This window comes from Grammomys surdaster, unplaced genomic scaffold (genome assembly GCF_004785775.1).
Source record: "Grammomys surdaster isolate TR1022 unplaced genomic scaffold, NIH_TR_1.0 271, whole genome shotgun sequence".
Lineage (NCBI taxonomy): Eukaryota > Metazoa > Chordata > Mammalia > Rodentia > Muridae > Grammomys > Grammomys surdaster.
Window position 1 is genome coordinate 6517403 of NW_021604712.1, and position 17399 is coordinate 6534801.

Sequence of the window (17399 nt, forward strand, 5' to 3'; positions counted from 1 at the left end):
TCCAAAGTCTTCTTAAAAATCACCTAATAAAACATGTTAAAATTAAGGTGTGATCAATCCGAAAGCAAAATTCTTTTCTAGCTATAACCCTGTGCAACCAAACAAAATGTAAAGATGAAAAAAAAAAAAAAACCATAGACTAGACACTACCATACCTAAAGGGATGAATAGTAAGGCGTGAAAGGTGACAGACACGTTAAACCAACCCAAAGTATGCCAAGACAAATCTATGATATTCATAGATGCACTGGAATGTCTGTCACTCCCAGGTTTGGAAACGAGCCAGCTTTTCTGAAGCTCCACTGAGGTGGGGCAGCATCCCAATACTTGACAATCTTGCAAACAGAACCTATGCATTCTGGGTCTGGTTTTTTTTTTTTTTTTTTTTTTTTGGTTTTGGTTTTGGTTTTTTTGTTTTGGTTTGTTTTTCTTTTCTTTTTGTGACAGCACTGACTATCTCAAAAAAAAAAAAAAAAAACCTCAGATATTTTTGCAGGGTATCAGATGTCAAAACCAAAATGTCTCAGTGTTCCTATTTACTCTATTTCTGTCTTTCTGTCCCTCTATTGTAACAAGCAATAGTTTTATGGCATAATGCCACCTCTGCTCTTCGCTGATTAAGTTCACATGTGCCCTCAGGACAGCTTTATGGACAGGAATTGTTAGTGATGCCCTAAGAGTGATCCTCAAAATAAACTTTGTCACTGTTTCCAACAAGTTAAGGCTGAGAGTTTTTCAAATCCCCAAGTTTTAATTGAGCTTCCTCAGCATTACATTTTCTTTTTTTTTAATAATTTATTTATTTTTTTCAAATAGTAATTCATTCACACAGGGGTTATAAACGCAGAAAGGCAGGACATGGGGAAGGGGATGACACTGGAGCATGGGTGTTCAGGGGGTCAGCATTCCATTTTCAATCACGTTTTAGTATAAACACTCACGGGGACCAAGCAAACCTCCCTTCAATGTTTTGTTCAGGCATATCCTTGGCTGATGAGTCAGCGGGTGAAGCACTTGCTCTGCAAGTGTGATGCCTTGAGCTGGGATACACAGAACCCATTTAAAAAGCAGGCACAGGTTTCCCATGGCCATGACCTGCACTCTTGCAGAGAGACAGGAGGAGCAAACAAGGGCATCTTCGGAAGTTCACAAGGCATTTGGCCTAGTGTATGCATCTGTGTTCAGCACAAAAGGGAACCTATTTCAAACATGGTGAAAGGTAATGAACACCATCCCAGATTATCCCTTTACTGTCACACAGAAACCATGCAACATGCACACCCCACAGTCACATGCATACCAAACGTATATACATATATTTTCCACAAATGCAAAATTAGTCTCCTCAAGTCTTATAATTCAATTGTTTGTAAGTTTTACCCTCCATCAAAAATATCAAACTAAAATTCACCCAAGTTCTTTGGCCCATTTTTATAATATCTCTTTCCCTCACTTCCATCTGAAACTTTGCCAGTGATCTTACCATACATAATTCCATACACATTTTATTTATAACTAACTCTATAGTTTTCAAGAAGGTAGTGCTTTCTTGAAACCATCCCCAATTTTCCTTGAAACTTTGCCAAAATCACCTTTTAACACCTCCGTGGTATTTTGATGTTTTTCTTGCATGCACCTCAAAATGCTTGCAGTCTCTCCCCAATTCCCAATTCCTTTGCTGCCTTCACGTATTGAGTATTGGTTGCAGCTGCACCCTACTCATTACCATTTGCTTCTATCATGGGAGAGAAACATTTTATTCTTAGAATAGACAGTTACTCTGGGCTGACATTTCTTCTCTTTGCATATAATGCATCTATCCCAACTACCATCTGTGGACTTGTTACCTGATCTGTCATCATCATATTCCATATAGGAATATTCCAATCAAGACGACTTCATAGCAGAAGAAATGCACTGATAGATTATAGATAGACTTACAGATTCTAGATGTTTCACACCAACCCCAAGTCACTTGCTTGATGCAGCGTTGGAGTAGCCATTGAAGACTCAGTTACAGTACCATATGGGTAGCAGTAACTAACACACCTAGGGCCATGTTCTCAGAAGTTTTATGAGCCAGGCACTCAGCATAACTTCTTTTTCCCCAAGCTGAGTCTAAAGTATCAGTATGGAAATAAGAATATTCTGATCAATTTTACCTTAAAACTGCTAAAAGAAAAACACTTCTGTTTCCCCTACAGTTCAGAGGAGGAATGCTTCCACCAGGAGAAAAGCAGTCCATGATCCAATGAACTGAAGGTAAATACAAAAGTCAGGTCATGTTTGATCTTCATGCTTCTGACTGGACAGGAAAAACAGATAATTATTGCACTAGGTCAAGTGATCAACCCTGACTGCCAAAGGGAAACTGGACTGCTCATCCACAATGGAAGTACAAAGAATATGTCTGAAATATAGAAAATCTTCTAGCAATTCTAATCTTAATACCATATACTGCGAATAAACACCATAAATAGCAGAGCTATACAATCCAGTCAAGATTATCAATGACCTGGACAAGTCAATTCTGACAGTTTGGGTCATTACATCAAATAAACAATTATGACTATTTGATATGCTTACTACAGACAATAGCAATAGGGTAGTGATAACAATTATGACTATGTGCCTCAGTTAGGGTTTTACTGCTGTGAACAGACACTGTGACCAAGGCAACTCTTATAAGGACCACATTTAATTGGAGCTGGCTTACAGATTCAGAGGTTCAGTCCATTTTCATCAAGGCGAGAATATGGCAGCATTCAAACAGATGTGGGGCTGGAGGAGCTGAGTATTTCTCTTCTTGTTCAGAAAGCAGCTATAAGACTGGCTTCCAACCAATTAGAATGAGAGTCTTTTGTTGTTGTTGTCATCGTTATTTTTGTGGTTTTGTTTTTTTTAATTTTTTATTGGATATTTTATTTATTTACATTACAGATATCATCCCCTTTTCCCCTTTCCCCTCCCTAGAACTCTCTATCCCATCCCCCCTCCTCCTTTTTGCTTTTATACCATTTTAATTACATGCATGTATTAAGGTTAGTTCTAGGTTGAGGGGCTAGCAATACAATAGATGCAAATAGTCAAGAAACAACCAAGACAATAAACACAAATAGTAAAAGAACAAGCAAGGCATGAAGCCCAATTATGTGAACACTCCTGTGATCACTGTTTCTAAGGGCTTATCAGGTTGACCAAAGTATTTGAGCCTACTTCCCTGTTCTAGCCCAAAGTCATTTTCATGTCTGAAGCCTACTTCCTTGTTCTAGCCTAAAATTTAAATTCCTGTCTGAAATTACTTCTTTGTGCTAGGCTAATATTTAGATTCCTACCTGAAATTACTTCTTTGTTATAGCCTAATGTCTGATTCCTGACTGAAGCCTACTTCCTTGTCCTTGGCCAATGTCATATTCCTGCCAGGCAGCCCATTTTCTTGTCCTCAGCTCATGTCAGATTCTTGCCAAGCAGCCCCAAAGGCTCTCTGTCTCTCCCCCTTTTTTATTTCATTAATAAGACTGAACCTGTCTTAGGTCATTCTGACAAGAATGCCTTCCTTGTCCATCATGGAATATGCATTATCCAAAGCAATGCACTTCTGTCTTAAGTTGGCAAGACTCTGTGCAGAATCTTACCCATCCTTGGTTGGCCAGACTCTAAATTTAATAACTCTGTCTGGGGGTTCATTTTCAGGTTCAAGCCATGTATTTTGGCTGCCAACTTGTTTGTGTTGTTAAAGAAAAACTTTAACATGATGGGCAGGAATAAAAGTATTCCCAGGACAAAAAGGGCTAACATGATCAAGCTATATATGCCATTCTTGAAGCTTAACCAAAATAAAAATACTGACCTTAGGCCATGAGTAATTTTATCTGCAGTATCTACCACATCGTCACTCAGCAGTGCAGCACAGAATGAGAGTCTTAAAGCCCACACTCACAGTGCCATACCTACTCCAACAAGGTTACACCTCCTAATAGTACCAATCCCTGGGCTAATCATGTACAAACCATCACATTATATCATTAGCTATATGACCAGTCACAAAATAACTTGTAACTTGTCTTAGCTACTTTGTGGGGTCTTCTTTTTCCTGCCCTCTCCCCTGGTTTCAGGCCTTATTACTAGACAGTAAAGTAAGAGGACAGGAGGGAGGGAGGGAGGGAGGGAGAGAGAGAGAGAGAGAGAGAGAGAGAGAGAGAGAGAGAGAGAGAGGGAGAGAGAGAGAGAATCCCTGAATCTAATTTCTTTCCTGTTGTTTCTTTTTGGAGCATGTCTACTAACTTACCACAACCAACTCTTGCCACCCCCCCCCCATTACCAAAAACACGCCAACCCTGCCTATTGGGGTTTTAGAATTTATATACCCTCTGAAGAGCTCCCAAAATTCCAAATGTTATACAATAGCAGAAATTATCTGCAGCTGGCAAAATCCATCTTCTACTAGAGCATGAGGCAAAACATAGTCAGCTGCTGAGACAGTTCGAAGCAGCCCCACATCTCCAGATGTGGGATTAAAACAAAAACACATTCTTATATTTCTGTATTTTTTTAAGAAACCAAACTTCCACAATTGTCACTACAATAACTGTCGTGAGTGTTATTCCTCATATGTTTATGTGCATGTTTGATGATAGATACAAACACACACACACATTCACATGCCAAAACATATTTTAGTTTTCTTACCTCCAGTATTTGCCTGACATACAGAATTAAGCTTAATGACTCATATGTTTGAGCTGGTAGTAATTCTACATCACTGTATTTAAGATTTCTCTGCCCAGTGTGGGAATACCTTATCCAATCTATTGGAAGTATAAACAGAATTTAAATTTTTGGGAAAATGAATGAATTTTCTCTTTCTGGCTATTTATGAACTAGTATATACATCTTCTCTAACACTCAAACTGGAACTTTCTAGAGATAATTGTTTTCTTCCTCTGGTATACTGACTCAGAAAATAAATAAGTGACAGAGTCTCTTCTGTCCTGCAGCACCACCTAAAAGACAGAAGATTGTGGGTCTTCTTGGCCCCCATTGATCACATAAAGCAATTCTCTCTATCTGTCTTTCTCTTCTCTGTCTCTCTCTCTGTCTCTCTCTCTCTCTGTATGTGGTGTGTGTGTGTGTGTGTGTGTGTGTGTGTGTGTGTTATTCCTATCTCTCTCCTTGTAAAATCCTATTTGAGCTGTTCCTTGATGTGATAGTTAGTTTTAATTATGAATTTGATACGGTTCAGAGTCACCTGGGAAGATAGTCTCCACAAGGGATAATCTAGTTCCAGTTGGTACATGTCTGTGGGGTATTTCTTGATTATGTTAACTGAGGTGAAAACAATAACCCACTGTGGATGCTACCATTCCCTAGGCAGTGACTCCTGAGCTGCAAAAGATTAGAGAAACTGAGTTTAGCACAAGCATGCATGCATTCATTCTCTATCTTCTTCTGCCTATGGATGCAATTAACTGTTAAAATATCTTTCTACTTTTAGTTCTCCATAATGACGAACAGCAACTTGGAATTGAGAGCTAAACTGACCTTTTTTCCCCTTAACTTTCTTTTGTCAGTATATTTTATCAAAGGAACAAGAAACAGATCTAAGACACTGGGAAAAAACTTTGCTTACTACAGGCAATACAACTATTATTCTCCACTAAGAAGCTATTTTAGTAATTATGTTGTTAATAGAGCCTTTTAAAAATATAGTCATTCAGTGCAGTTAACAAAATTGCAAATCCTTAACAAAAACGGAATCTTCTTTGTCATCTGTTTTCCTGAAAGGCAGAGATGGCCAGTCCTCATCTGTATGTACTGAACAAACAGCATTGTGTGGAGAGAAAAGGTCCTATCAAATGAATGATTCACCAACGAGGGACGTAAGGTGCAGCATCACATTCAGGATAAATGTTCAAGTCTCTCGAACTCTGGAGCAGGAAGTGAACGATGCCTGGAAGTGTTTGTGTTTGATCAGTGTGGTGGGCTTCTGAGCCAGAGTTAAGTCACCTGGTGATATATTGATTCATTTATAGATGTGATATGTGTTTATCTTATGTAGGAATATGTTTTGTATGAATTCATTATGTAAGTGTTGGTATATGTATTCCAGGTCATACTGTAACTTCAGGTGTTGATCCTTGTCTTCCACCTTGGTTAAAGCAGGGATACCTACATGAGTACTCCTGGCCATGAATTCATATGGAATGGGCTCCAGCAGCTCGGGCTCTTTCCCATTAGTCCTCACAAAGTGTGCTTCTCTGGGTGGCGCAGGCTGGCGCTTCAGCTGAACCCAGGGGCCCTTCTCTTTGGCTTCCTTTTTCTTCTGATCGTTCTCCTTCGCCCGCTTCAGGAAGCTGTCTCTGCTCTTCGAGTGTTTAATGTGCTCAATCCGCACATTGATTCTCTTGGCCAGAATCTTGCCCTTAACTTGCTTGTTTACAATGATGCCCACGGCATGCTGGGTGACATTGTAGACTCTTCCGGTTTTGCTGTGGTAACACTTATGAGGCATTCCTTTTTGAACAGTACCCATTCCTTTGATGTCTACAGTATAACCCTTCTTGTAGATTCACATGTATGTGGCCAAAGGAACAACTCCATGTTTCCTAAAAGGCCTAGAGAACATATGAGTGCCTCTCCTCTTTCCCTTTGTGTTCGTCATTTTGTCGAACATTTTGGTAACTGGAAGATGGCTGCCGCTGCTGCGAGACAGGATTTTCTGAAAGGCATGAAAGAGTTAATTATAGTAGGACAACATGAAGCGAATTATGATCTATAAGGTAATTGCTAGGTAAAAGGGATAAATCCAAAAAAGTGAGCTTGGAGGGGGGTCAAAAAATACAAAACAAACAAACAAACAAACAAAACCTGAAGAGTTCCAGACAAGAGCCCAAGGCCAGTACAAACATTTCAGATACAAGTCAACTTCCAAGAAGGTAATAATAGGTTTTATTGTAGAGATTGCACTGTACTGTAGACATTGTATTGTAGAGGTTGTACAGGCAACCTATAGGAAGCAAAGAGTCAGTCTATCAAGTACTATCTGAGTATTAAGCTAAGAATAGTTCCCAGGAGTGTATGTGCTCACATGCATGTGTGTGAATGGGTAGGGTTAATAGTAGCAGGAATATGAGAAGAGAGTCCCACTCAAAAGAACAAACCCAACTTTGTGCTTGCAGATACTTTGCAGGCAAACGACACAATCAGAAAGAACAAGGCTAGAGTTCAAAAAGTTAATGAATAATCATGAGTCTAAAAGCAAATCCTACTCTCATAATCCAGAAAAGCATAGCTCCAAGTACAGAGGTAGAACAGAACCACAGCATCCATCCATCCAGTCATTATCCTCAGGTAGTTGTTAGCAAAAGTCAGGTTTGGCAGGGAGATGAGAACTATCATGTTGTTCTGACAAGTCTTAGTCAACTTGATCCTGTGTCTCAGAGTTAAGATAGTCAGAGCGCATCCCTTTATCAGCTAAAACTGATCAGCCCCAAGTTTCCCTGTTGCATTTAGTCATTGACTAGGCTTTGGTCTAGAGAACATGGTCTTGTTCAAGGCCACAGATCCTGATAAGTTTCAGACAGCAACTAGCTCACTCCATGCAGCTGAAGAGCAAGTTCTTTCTTGAAGAAAGAGGTAAGCAACCCATGTTCCTAACATAATAAAGAAACATGTGATGTTCAGAAAAGTTATCTAGTCTGGAAGCAATGGTTTACCTCTGTATACACACAGATCATATCTAATGGCATAACATAGCCTTGTGGTCACAGACTAAAGTTAGTTTAGACGGAGAAAGGGGCCAAGAACTGAGCTTTATACAGCAAAAGCAGGATGTCCAAGTAATGAAGAGCCACTCAGATGAGTCAGTCAATTTTCCTTTACTATGACAAAAAAAAAAAAAAAAAGGAAATCAGCTGAAAAAGAATAGAAGTGGGACTGGGACTGGGGAGATGGTTTAGGAGGGAATAGCCTCAGGTCTTGCTACACAAGCATGAGGACCTGAAATCCAGCACCTACATTAAAGGTATATCTGTCATCTCAGTGTTTGATGGAAAGGATTGAAACAGGCAGATCCCAGGGGCTCCCTGACCAGCCAGTCTAGTTCAAATGCTAAGCTAGCTCCAGGTTTATGGAGAGGCTCTGTCTCAAAAAACAATGTGGAGAAATTTTGTGGGTGACATAACAGTGTCAACTATATACCAAACATGGGCAAGCTTACCAAAACATACATATATACACATGCATATACCACACACACGTACACAGATATATATACACACACACAAACACACACACACGCACACAGAGAGAGATGGACATAAAAAAGGAGAAAGAGGAAAACAGGAGAAGGAGAAAGAAGAGGAGAAGCAAGTGGAAGAAAAGGAAGAGAAGTAGGAGGAAGAGAAAGAGGAGGATAAGGAAGTATAGGAAGGGAAAGGAAGAGAATGAAGGAAGAGGAATAGGAGGGAAGGAAAAGCAATTTTTTGGCTTATAGATGTTTGGGTTCCTTGGCTTAGGCCTGTGGTGATGCATCACACCCTGGCAGGGAGTTCATAACATGGGAACATTACCTCACGGCTTCCAGGAACCTCGAGAGAGGAGTAGGAGACCCCAGGCTCCCAATATCCCTTATTCCCTTCTACTTCTCCCGATCCTAAAGTTTCTATCACATGTCAGTAGCACCTCAAGCTGGGGATCATGCCTTCAACTCACGGGCTTTTAGAGAATATCCAGGATGTTCTACAGCATCTATAGCAGAGATGGAAGAAGCGCCCAAGATGGTGGGGGAAGGCAAGAGATGTTTTAAACAGATGTGAGTACAGTGTAGCAAGTGATGCTTATGTTCAGCTGAGATGATAACTGAGCCCAGCCGTGGGATGCAGCATCAGGAAGTGACCTTAATAAAAGGCATTTAAATAGAGAGCATGGCAAGCACAGATTCAGAGAAGATGAGAGACCAGAAATTGGAGACAGATCATAAGACAGCTGTCTGGAGGAATTCTGCTTCAACTTGCATCAAGGAAGAGTGAGTCAGTTAAATGACGAAATGGGCTGAGAGAACCTGATCAGATTTCATTGCCTTCAAGGTATGTTTTGCTGGTGGAAGTTTGGGTACTTCTTGTTCAGTGAATAGATACTGATTTTCACTAACAAAAGCTGCTTGTGAGTGTGAAACAAGGGTAGCACTCAGCTTAAACCACTGGAGAAAACCTCAGGACATGTATCATGCATACTTAACAAAAACTATTAGAACCCATTTTTAAAGCCACATCCAGGCTAATCATGCAATCGGACACACTCCAGGGGTAACTACACCTTTAACACACTATATTTGGCCTCTTGGCTTCTCCATTCTGAGAATGACACCAGGAGCCAAGGAACACTGTAACACTCCACACTGTACAATTCCAATCAGATCTGAGTGATACCACATACTAGTTTAAGCACCACTTGGCACTGTGAATGTCTAGTAAATGAAAGACAGAGGAGGATTATACCTGGTGGTATGGAAAATGAAAGGAAAAAACTCCCTTGATTAAAATTCAGCACCTTTAACCTTACACTGAGCTGTTAAATACCAGCAGGTTTCAGTCCATTATGGAAATGAAGCCCCCTTCAAACAGAGTCATTTTAACTGGGTGTTAGAAAGAGTATTATCCATTCAAGAAGCTGAGCATGGGTTGCCAAGAATAAAATATGAACAGTGGGACGACTTCAGAGGGCTCTGGGACCCATGGAGATGACTGCAGATGTTGGTCAGTGAGGCTGTATAGAAGCTAGCAGGGGTGTCATCATAACCCCAGAGGCTTCACACATCTTTAATGAACAAAATGTATTATACCCAGGAGCCCCAAATCAATTACTTCTCTATCCATTTCTCAAGTTGACTCTTCCAAATATCTTCCAGTTGCAGAAATACCTGAATCTGTTAAAGCCTGCTTAGCACCTGTGAACAGCGTGGGGGAAGGGGAGCCGATACAAGCCAATGAGAAAGAAATATATTATCTGTTTCTTTTCTTCTCTAAGCCCAGTCCTCTCTATAGCTCCATGTTCTATTCTTGAGAAAGGAAGATTGTGTGCATTTCTTCCCCTCTTCCTCTCTGCACTCCATAAATCTAAGCATTCCTATACATTGTACTTCCTGAGTCAGAAATGACAAAATCTGACACCTATGCTATCTCTCCATTTCTGACTCCTGCACCACCAGCACTTGCAAACCCAGACCTCAGACACCAACAATTAGTACTCATATTCTTGGAAATTCCCTTGCCTAGTACTCCTGGTAGGGAATTTCAAAATCTCTAATATCATCCTTTCTTCCTATCCTTGCACAAGTCCCCAAAACCCCTACACAGACACACACATACACATACACACATACACACAGACATACACACTCACATGCACATACAGACATACAGACACATAGTTTACAAACATTCACACAAGGACTCATTACACAGATACACACACACACACACATGGACACATACACTCCCTCTTAACACACACACTCATACTCACTCACACATACACAAACCTGTACTCACAGATTACACTCCACACACCCCATTGACATACACGCATACCGTCACATTCACACATTACACACACAAACATGCATACACTTTCACACATACTCGAACAGACTCACACTCACACAAATACATGCACATACACGCAGATATACACACTAACGCACATACTCATGCATACATATGAACACACAAACACACACTCACACACATACATATATTCATAAAAGCACATACATACATGTACATACACACAGAGAGACACAAACCCACACTCACACATTATACACACATATACACACTCACACACATACTTGCACATACACACAGATACACACACATAAGCTCACGTTTACCTACATAAATACACACAACATTAAACATGCAAACACACACACATACGCGCACATACACACACACACTGATATAGTTTACTGTGACTTCAGTTTCTATCTTATGACCTTGACTCCATTCCATTCAAAACTAAATGCCACTCTTATCACTTTCCTATGTGGTATCTTCCTTCCCACTGTGCTGTAATATCAAGTTGAAGGTCTTTGGAAGTGGCCTACAGAGTCCTGTAGGTCAGATGCCCGTTAATTACAACTGAGTACCTGCAGGAAGTTACTCCTTCCGTCTGCCCTCACATGCTGTTCCCACCTCCACACTGCTGCCAGTGGCTCACTTCCCCTTCATCCTGCTTTCATCCCCTCTCTGTGTAGGTCATCCTGATTGAAGCTTCCTCACCTCAGAGACACAAAGACACTGAAACCCTGAACTTTTCCTAACATCACATTGTATTGGATTGTGTTTGACTCATACCTTCGTCTCCCTTAGTGTATGGCATCCGTGCTTACTCCTTATATTTGTCATTTGAGTTTCTACGTCAGCACTTGTTGGTTAGTATTTTGCACACAGTCAAACCAGTGATTAGAACTATCAAGGTTTGACTCCAGAAAATGAATGTTAAAATGTTTCAAAGAAATTATAATAGGGTCAGTGTGGCTGGGATAAATACACATGCTTGTAATCCTAGAAGTTGTTTGACTGGGGGAGGGAGGATTTTGACTTTGAGGACAGCATGGGCTACATACTAAATTTTAGGTCAACATGGCCTACATGAGACCTTGTCAAAAAAAAATCATGTATAAAAATGAGTCATAGAAATGACAGAGCAAGAACTAAAATAAACTTCAGAGGCCCTCAGAAGACACTTTGCACCATACTTTTTGTGACTTCAAGACCTTACGCAATGTCTCACCAAACCTTGGAAAGCCAGAGCACCATGGGATTTCTCCACCCCTTTCTTGTGCTTGAGACCATGGCCTGCTGTTGTAATTAGGACGCGGTTTCTGAGCATCAACACTTCTTGCTTTCCTGCTTTGGAAAGATAGATTTAGATTATTAATCCTAATATAACTTGATAATGCATGCTTACTGTAGTAAGGTTCTGGAATCTCCCCAAAGGTCAATATTAATGCATAGTCCCCAGCTTGATGTTATTGGGAGGTGGTAGAGCTCCTGGGGATGAGTGTGTAGTGAGAGTAGTGAGAGGTCCTTGGTCATTGGAGGTATTCCTGCAAAAGGAATCATGAGAGCATTTCCCTTTGGCTTTATCTGTCTTGTGTGCAGACCCTGAAGTTAACAGGTTTGCTTTGCCAAAAGCATCAGCCATGATGAGATGCCTTCCCATAGGCCCCATATCAATAATACATGAACTAGAATCTCTAAAACTATACCCCTCAAATACATGTTTTCTCTTTATACATTAGTTATATAAAGGATTTAGCTGTAATTTTAATATGAAATGCTGCTCCTAGGGTCACATAGTTGAACCCCTGGCCCTCCGTTGATGATGCTGTTTGGGAAGGGAATAGTACCTTTAGAATATAACTTGGTAGAATAAAGATGACTCTGGAAGTAGGTTGTGAAGCTTTATATCCTGGCCTCTACTTCCTGTTCTTTGTCAGCTTCCTGGATGCTGATGCAATGTGATCAGCCAGCTTCCTGTTCCTGCTGCTGTGTCTTACCCATCTGTTGTCATGCATTCCCCACCATAACAACATATATCCCACTGGAAACATCATCCAAAATAAACCTTTGCACTTCACATTGTTTAAGTGAGGGTCTTTTTCAGAGACACAGATATGAACACTAATGCAGTGTTGGACAGTGCATCCCCATGTTTCTGCAGCATCTTGGATCTCAGATGAGCACCAGCCTCCGAGGATCAGGTTCCTTTGATCATATTTCACAGAAGTCACTTTAATTCCCAAGGACCCTGGAGCTCACATAATAAAGATATAGCTTCACTATCTCTTTTGCTGTAAGTTCTATTTGTTAAACAACGAGACTTGTGCCAAGGGTTGCAACTATTCCAAAAAGGGAGCTGGTGGTAAAAGGAGATATAGAAAATCTCATGAGAACTTCTGAAATATCCTTAGGCTGGCATCTTAAGCTCCTTAAACCGTGCTCCTAAAATATCTGCTGACGTAATGGATCAAATGACCAAGTCTCCAACTTTCATTTCTGTTGCTGTGACAAATACCTTGATAAAAATTAATGTAAAAAAAGGTAAAACTATACCCCTCAAATACATGTTTCAGATTACAGTCCATTATTCCAAGAAAGTCAAGACAAGAATTTAAAGCATCGCATCTACCGTAGAGAAAATATGAGTACCTGAATCCTTGCTTGCTGTTTAGTGAATTTTCTTCACTCTTTATCAGTTCAGGGTCCAGCCTGGGGAACAGTCCCTCCCACAGTGACCTAGGTTAATTAAGATGATACCCTACAGACTTGCCTTCAGGCCAACCTGATCTAGATAATTCTTCATTAAGCCTCTCTTTTCAGGTGACTATAGACCGTGTCAAGTTGACAGTTTAATCTAACCAACAACACATGGTTATCCTGTTTATTATTAACATTTATATGTATAAATAATTAACATAAACCTAAGCTGGTAATTGGGTACTCCTCAATGAGGAATTATTGGAAGCTGTTGGAGGCTGGAGGCAGGTACTCATGTTTCCTCAGTGTTGTAGTCACGTGTAAGTTTCCCCAGGATTCAGGAAATACCGTAAACATGTTCTCACAAGCAACCCTAATTAATCCCAGTGCACATACGAGTAGGAAAAGAACTTGTTGAAAGAAGATAGAGGGACTGGGAAGGAAATAAGAGAAGGTAATATGAGTAACTGATGAAAATACATTATAAACAAAGATGAAATTATCAAAGAATAGATACCTTTTAAGATAATAATAAAGCAGAAAAAAGAGCAGATGAGGAATTTAGCACTACTGAGGGACTCTGGACTCCTGTGTCAGCTATCCATGACCACCAGATGAAGTGCTGAATGGTTACTAGGCCCTACAATCATCAGCATTACCTATGCTCATAATCAAACTCACTCATGGTCCAGCTTTTGTCATATTAATCTCATTTTAATTCAATGAGCTACTCACAGTTCTAAAGTCTCCTAGGTTCTTGCAAAGTTTTGAGATCCTTCTTGAACTCTGTCATCCTAATAATGGAAGTCAAATTCGGAGTTTCCACCCCTGTTTTTCTTCTGAATTACTCCATATTTTAAGTCAAATACTTTAAAATTCAAATTTTAAAGGGAAAAACACTACAGATAACAATAGTGTATTTTAGAAGATAAAATGTTTAAGAATAGCTCGTTAAAAATATATATATACTAAGATGCCGGAAGGATGGTTTATTATGTAAAATACTTACTCTGAAATTGTGAGGACTTAAATTCATATCCACAGATCCATGTCAAAGCCTGTTTCCACTGAGATACTACCTCCAGCAAGTCTCTAAATCCTAACCTCCCAAACAGCGACACCAATAGGAGACCAAGTATTCAAACACATGAGCTTGTGGTAGCCATTAAACAACCACAACTGCGTTAGAATTAAAAAATATTCTCTTAGTAATTTAAACTTGGAATGTCTGAATAAGTGTGAAGCATCAACTCTTCCACTGCTGACCCAGTGCCCACCTAGCCTGTCATTGTAAGACAAAGAGGAGCCTTGTCTTAATTCCAGCATATAAAGTCACTCACATTTACACCAATGCCAATGTGATTTTGTTCCACAGGATCTATTTTATCGAGTGGAACCTTCTGTTGTAAATATTTCAGCAACAAATTGGCTAATTTTAATGCAGGATGTGCATAGCAGTACATCACAAAGTTGCATATATGTCATTCAGCAGACATCATGCAAAAAAGAATTTCTGCATTAAAACATAAATCAGAAGTTTTTTGGAAGGAGTATGTTTTGAATTCCTGAAAACCTTAAACTCAAGAACTAGAATTACAAAATTCAAGTTTCATGAAATGATGATGGCTTCATCAACCAGCAAAATTGGATAGCTGCCATATTAAAGATAATACATTATATAAAGGAAATGGGAAAAACAATGAAAACACGTCTCCTTTTTCTCTGTATATCCCTGAAAACATGAAGCTTCCAGCAACTACATAAAGATTTTTTTAAATGCTTGATTAATAATAATATGAAATTTACAGGAGCTTCATAAAGATAAAGTCATGGACTAAAAATAACATAAGTCAATGCTTTAAAGGTAGGTCTATAATGTTATAAAAATTTCAAGTATAAACCTCAGGAATGTAGAGAAGGCCCTGTGGGTAAAGTGATTACATAAATGCATGAAGATCTGAGTATGAACCTCCAATGCCTACATAAAGGCAAATTATCAGTGCATGCCTATTACTCAGCACTAGAGTGAAGGACAAAGACAAATGCAAGCTGAGAGTTACTGACTTGGAAGGACAAGTTCCAAGTTCTATGAGAAACTGTCTCAAACAATGATGTGGAGAAGGACTACAAAGCCTATGATGGGCGTTCCTGAGACTTCCTTTGTCAATGCAATTAATCTGAGCCTCTTCATCTTAGCCTCAGGCAGACTCTTCAGACAAGAGCAAAAAGTCACATTCTTCATTAAAATACCACAAAAACTGTCTTTATGCCACATACTGAAATTTTTCTTCCCTGAAACCTCTTGGGCCAGGTCCACACCATTCAAATTACTCTCAGCAGCAATGTCTTCTATATCCCTACTAGGATGGCCCATTAAGCCCCATTTAAAGTATTCCACTGATTTCCAAATCCAAAGTCCCCAAATCCACATTCTTCTAAACAAAAGCATAGTCAAGCCTATCACAACAATTCTCTACTCCTGGTAACAATTTCTGTCTTAGTTAGGGTTTACTGCTGTGAACAGATACCATGACCAAGGCAACTCTTATAAACACAACATTTAATTGGGGCTGGCCTAGAGGTTCAGAGGGTCGGTACATAATCATCAAGGCAGGCATGGTACAGAAGGAGCTGAGAGTTCTACATCTTCATCTGAAGACTGCTAGCAGGTACTGACTTCCAGACAGCTAGGATGAGCATCTTAAAGTCCACACCCACAGTGACACACCTACTCCAACAGGGCCACATCTTCTAATTGTGCCACTCCCTGAGCCAAGCATATGCAAACCATCACATTGTTCCAACCGACCATGAGGACATTTGCTCAGCTATGTTTATTGTGGCTTTCTTCATAATTCAGACACTCAAAACAACTAAAATGTCCCTCAACAATAAAATGGATAAAGAAATTGTGGCACATTTATACAGTGGGATATTAATCAGCTGTTTAAACAATGACACCACTAAATTTGCAGGAAATGAATATAACTAGAAAAAATATCATGCTGAGTGATGTCATCCAGTCCCAGAAAAAAAATATGGTGAGTATTCACTTAAAATTGAATATTAACCATTAACTAAATAGTAACTAGGATACAATCTGTAGACCAAGAGACATCAGGTAAAGAGAAGGTGTAGGGGTGGTGCAGGATGCAGGAATCTCCCTGTAAAGGAAAATTAGGATAAATTTTACAGTTGGACTGTGGAACAAGTGGGAATGAGATCAGTGGGCACCAGTTTGAGGGGGATGAAGGGGGAGAGTGCACAAAGAGACTGTTAAAATAGGGCCAGTATTATGGGATGGTGTAGGAACCTCGTGCAGGGGAAACTTCCTGGAATCCATGGTAATGGGGAATTAAGTTGAGTTGTTGGCCAATGGTGCTCCATGGAAATCCTCAAACAATTCAGTGTGAAGCTAAGACAAAGAGCTGTTCTCTGTAAACTGACAGCTTGATATTGCTGAGGACAATATCCACACAACTAATTGAACATGGAGAAGTCAAGATGGTGCCTACATAGAACCTTCAACCCTGCGTTTCAATAATTTTGTTGTATGAAGGTACTCTGCAGGCTACCAAAACAAAAACATGTATACCAACCCAGCCGAAAAACCTTTTACCTATAATCTTTCCTGCCTGCACATATGCTAAGGGGATGGTAGCACAGAAGCACAGAACTTGTGAGAATAACCAACCAATGTCTGATTTGACTCAAGGCGCACTCCATGAGAGTAAACTAAACCGAATCTAGCACTGCATAGGTAACCAAGAACCAGAGACTACTGAGTCCACAGACCTCAATAAAACCAAACATGACTGGCCTAAAAACAAAATATATCAGTGGTTTTTCTAGTCTATCATTTATTATTATCATCAGGCTTTCCTCAGCAGCTGATGGAAACAGATGCAGAATCCCACATTGTAAAATCCTAAATTGTAGGTCTCCAACAAATCCCTCTTCTCAAACCTCAGCAAATCCTATGAAAGAGGAGGCAGAGAGATTGTAAAATTCAGAGAAATTGGAGGACACTGAGAGAACATGGTCCTCTGTATCACGTAAAGTATATGATCTCGCAGAGACTGAAGCCGCAAGCACAGAACCTTCATGACTCTGTACCAGGTCTGTTCTCCCCCC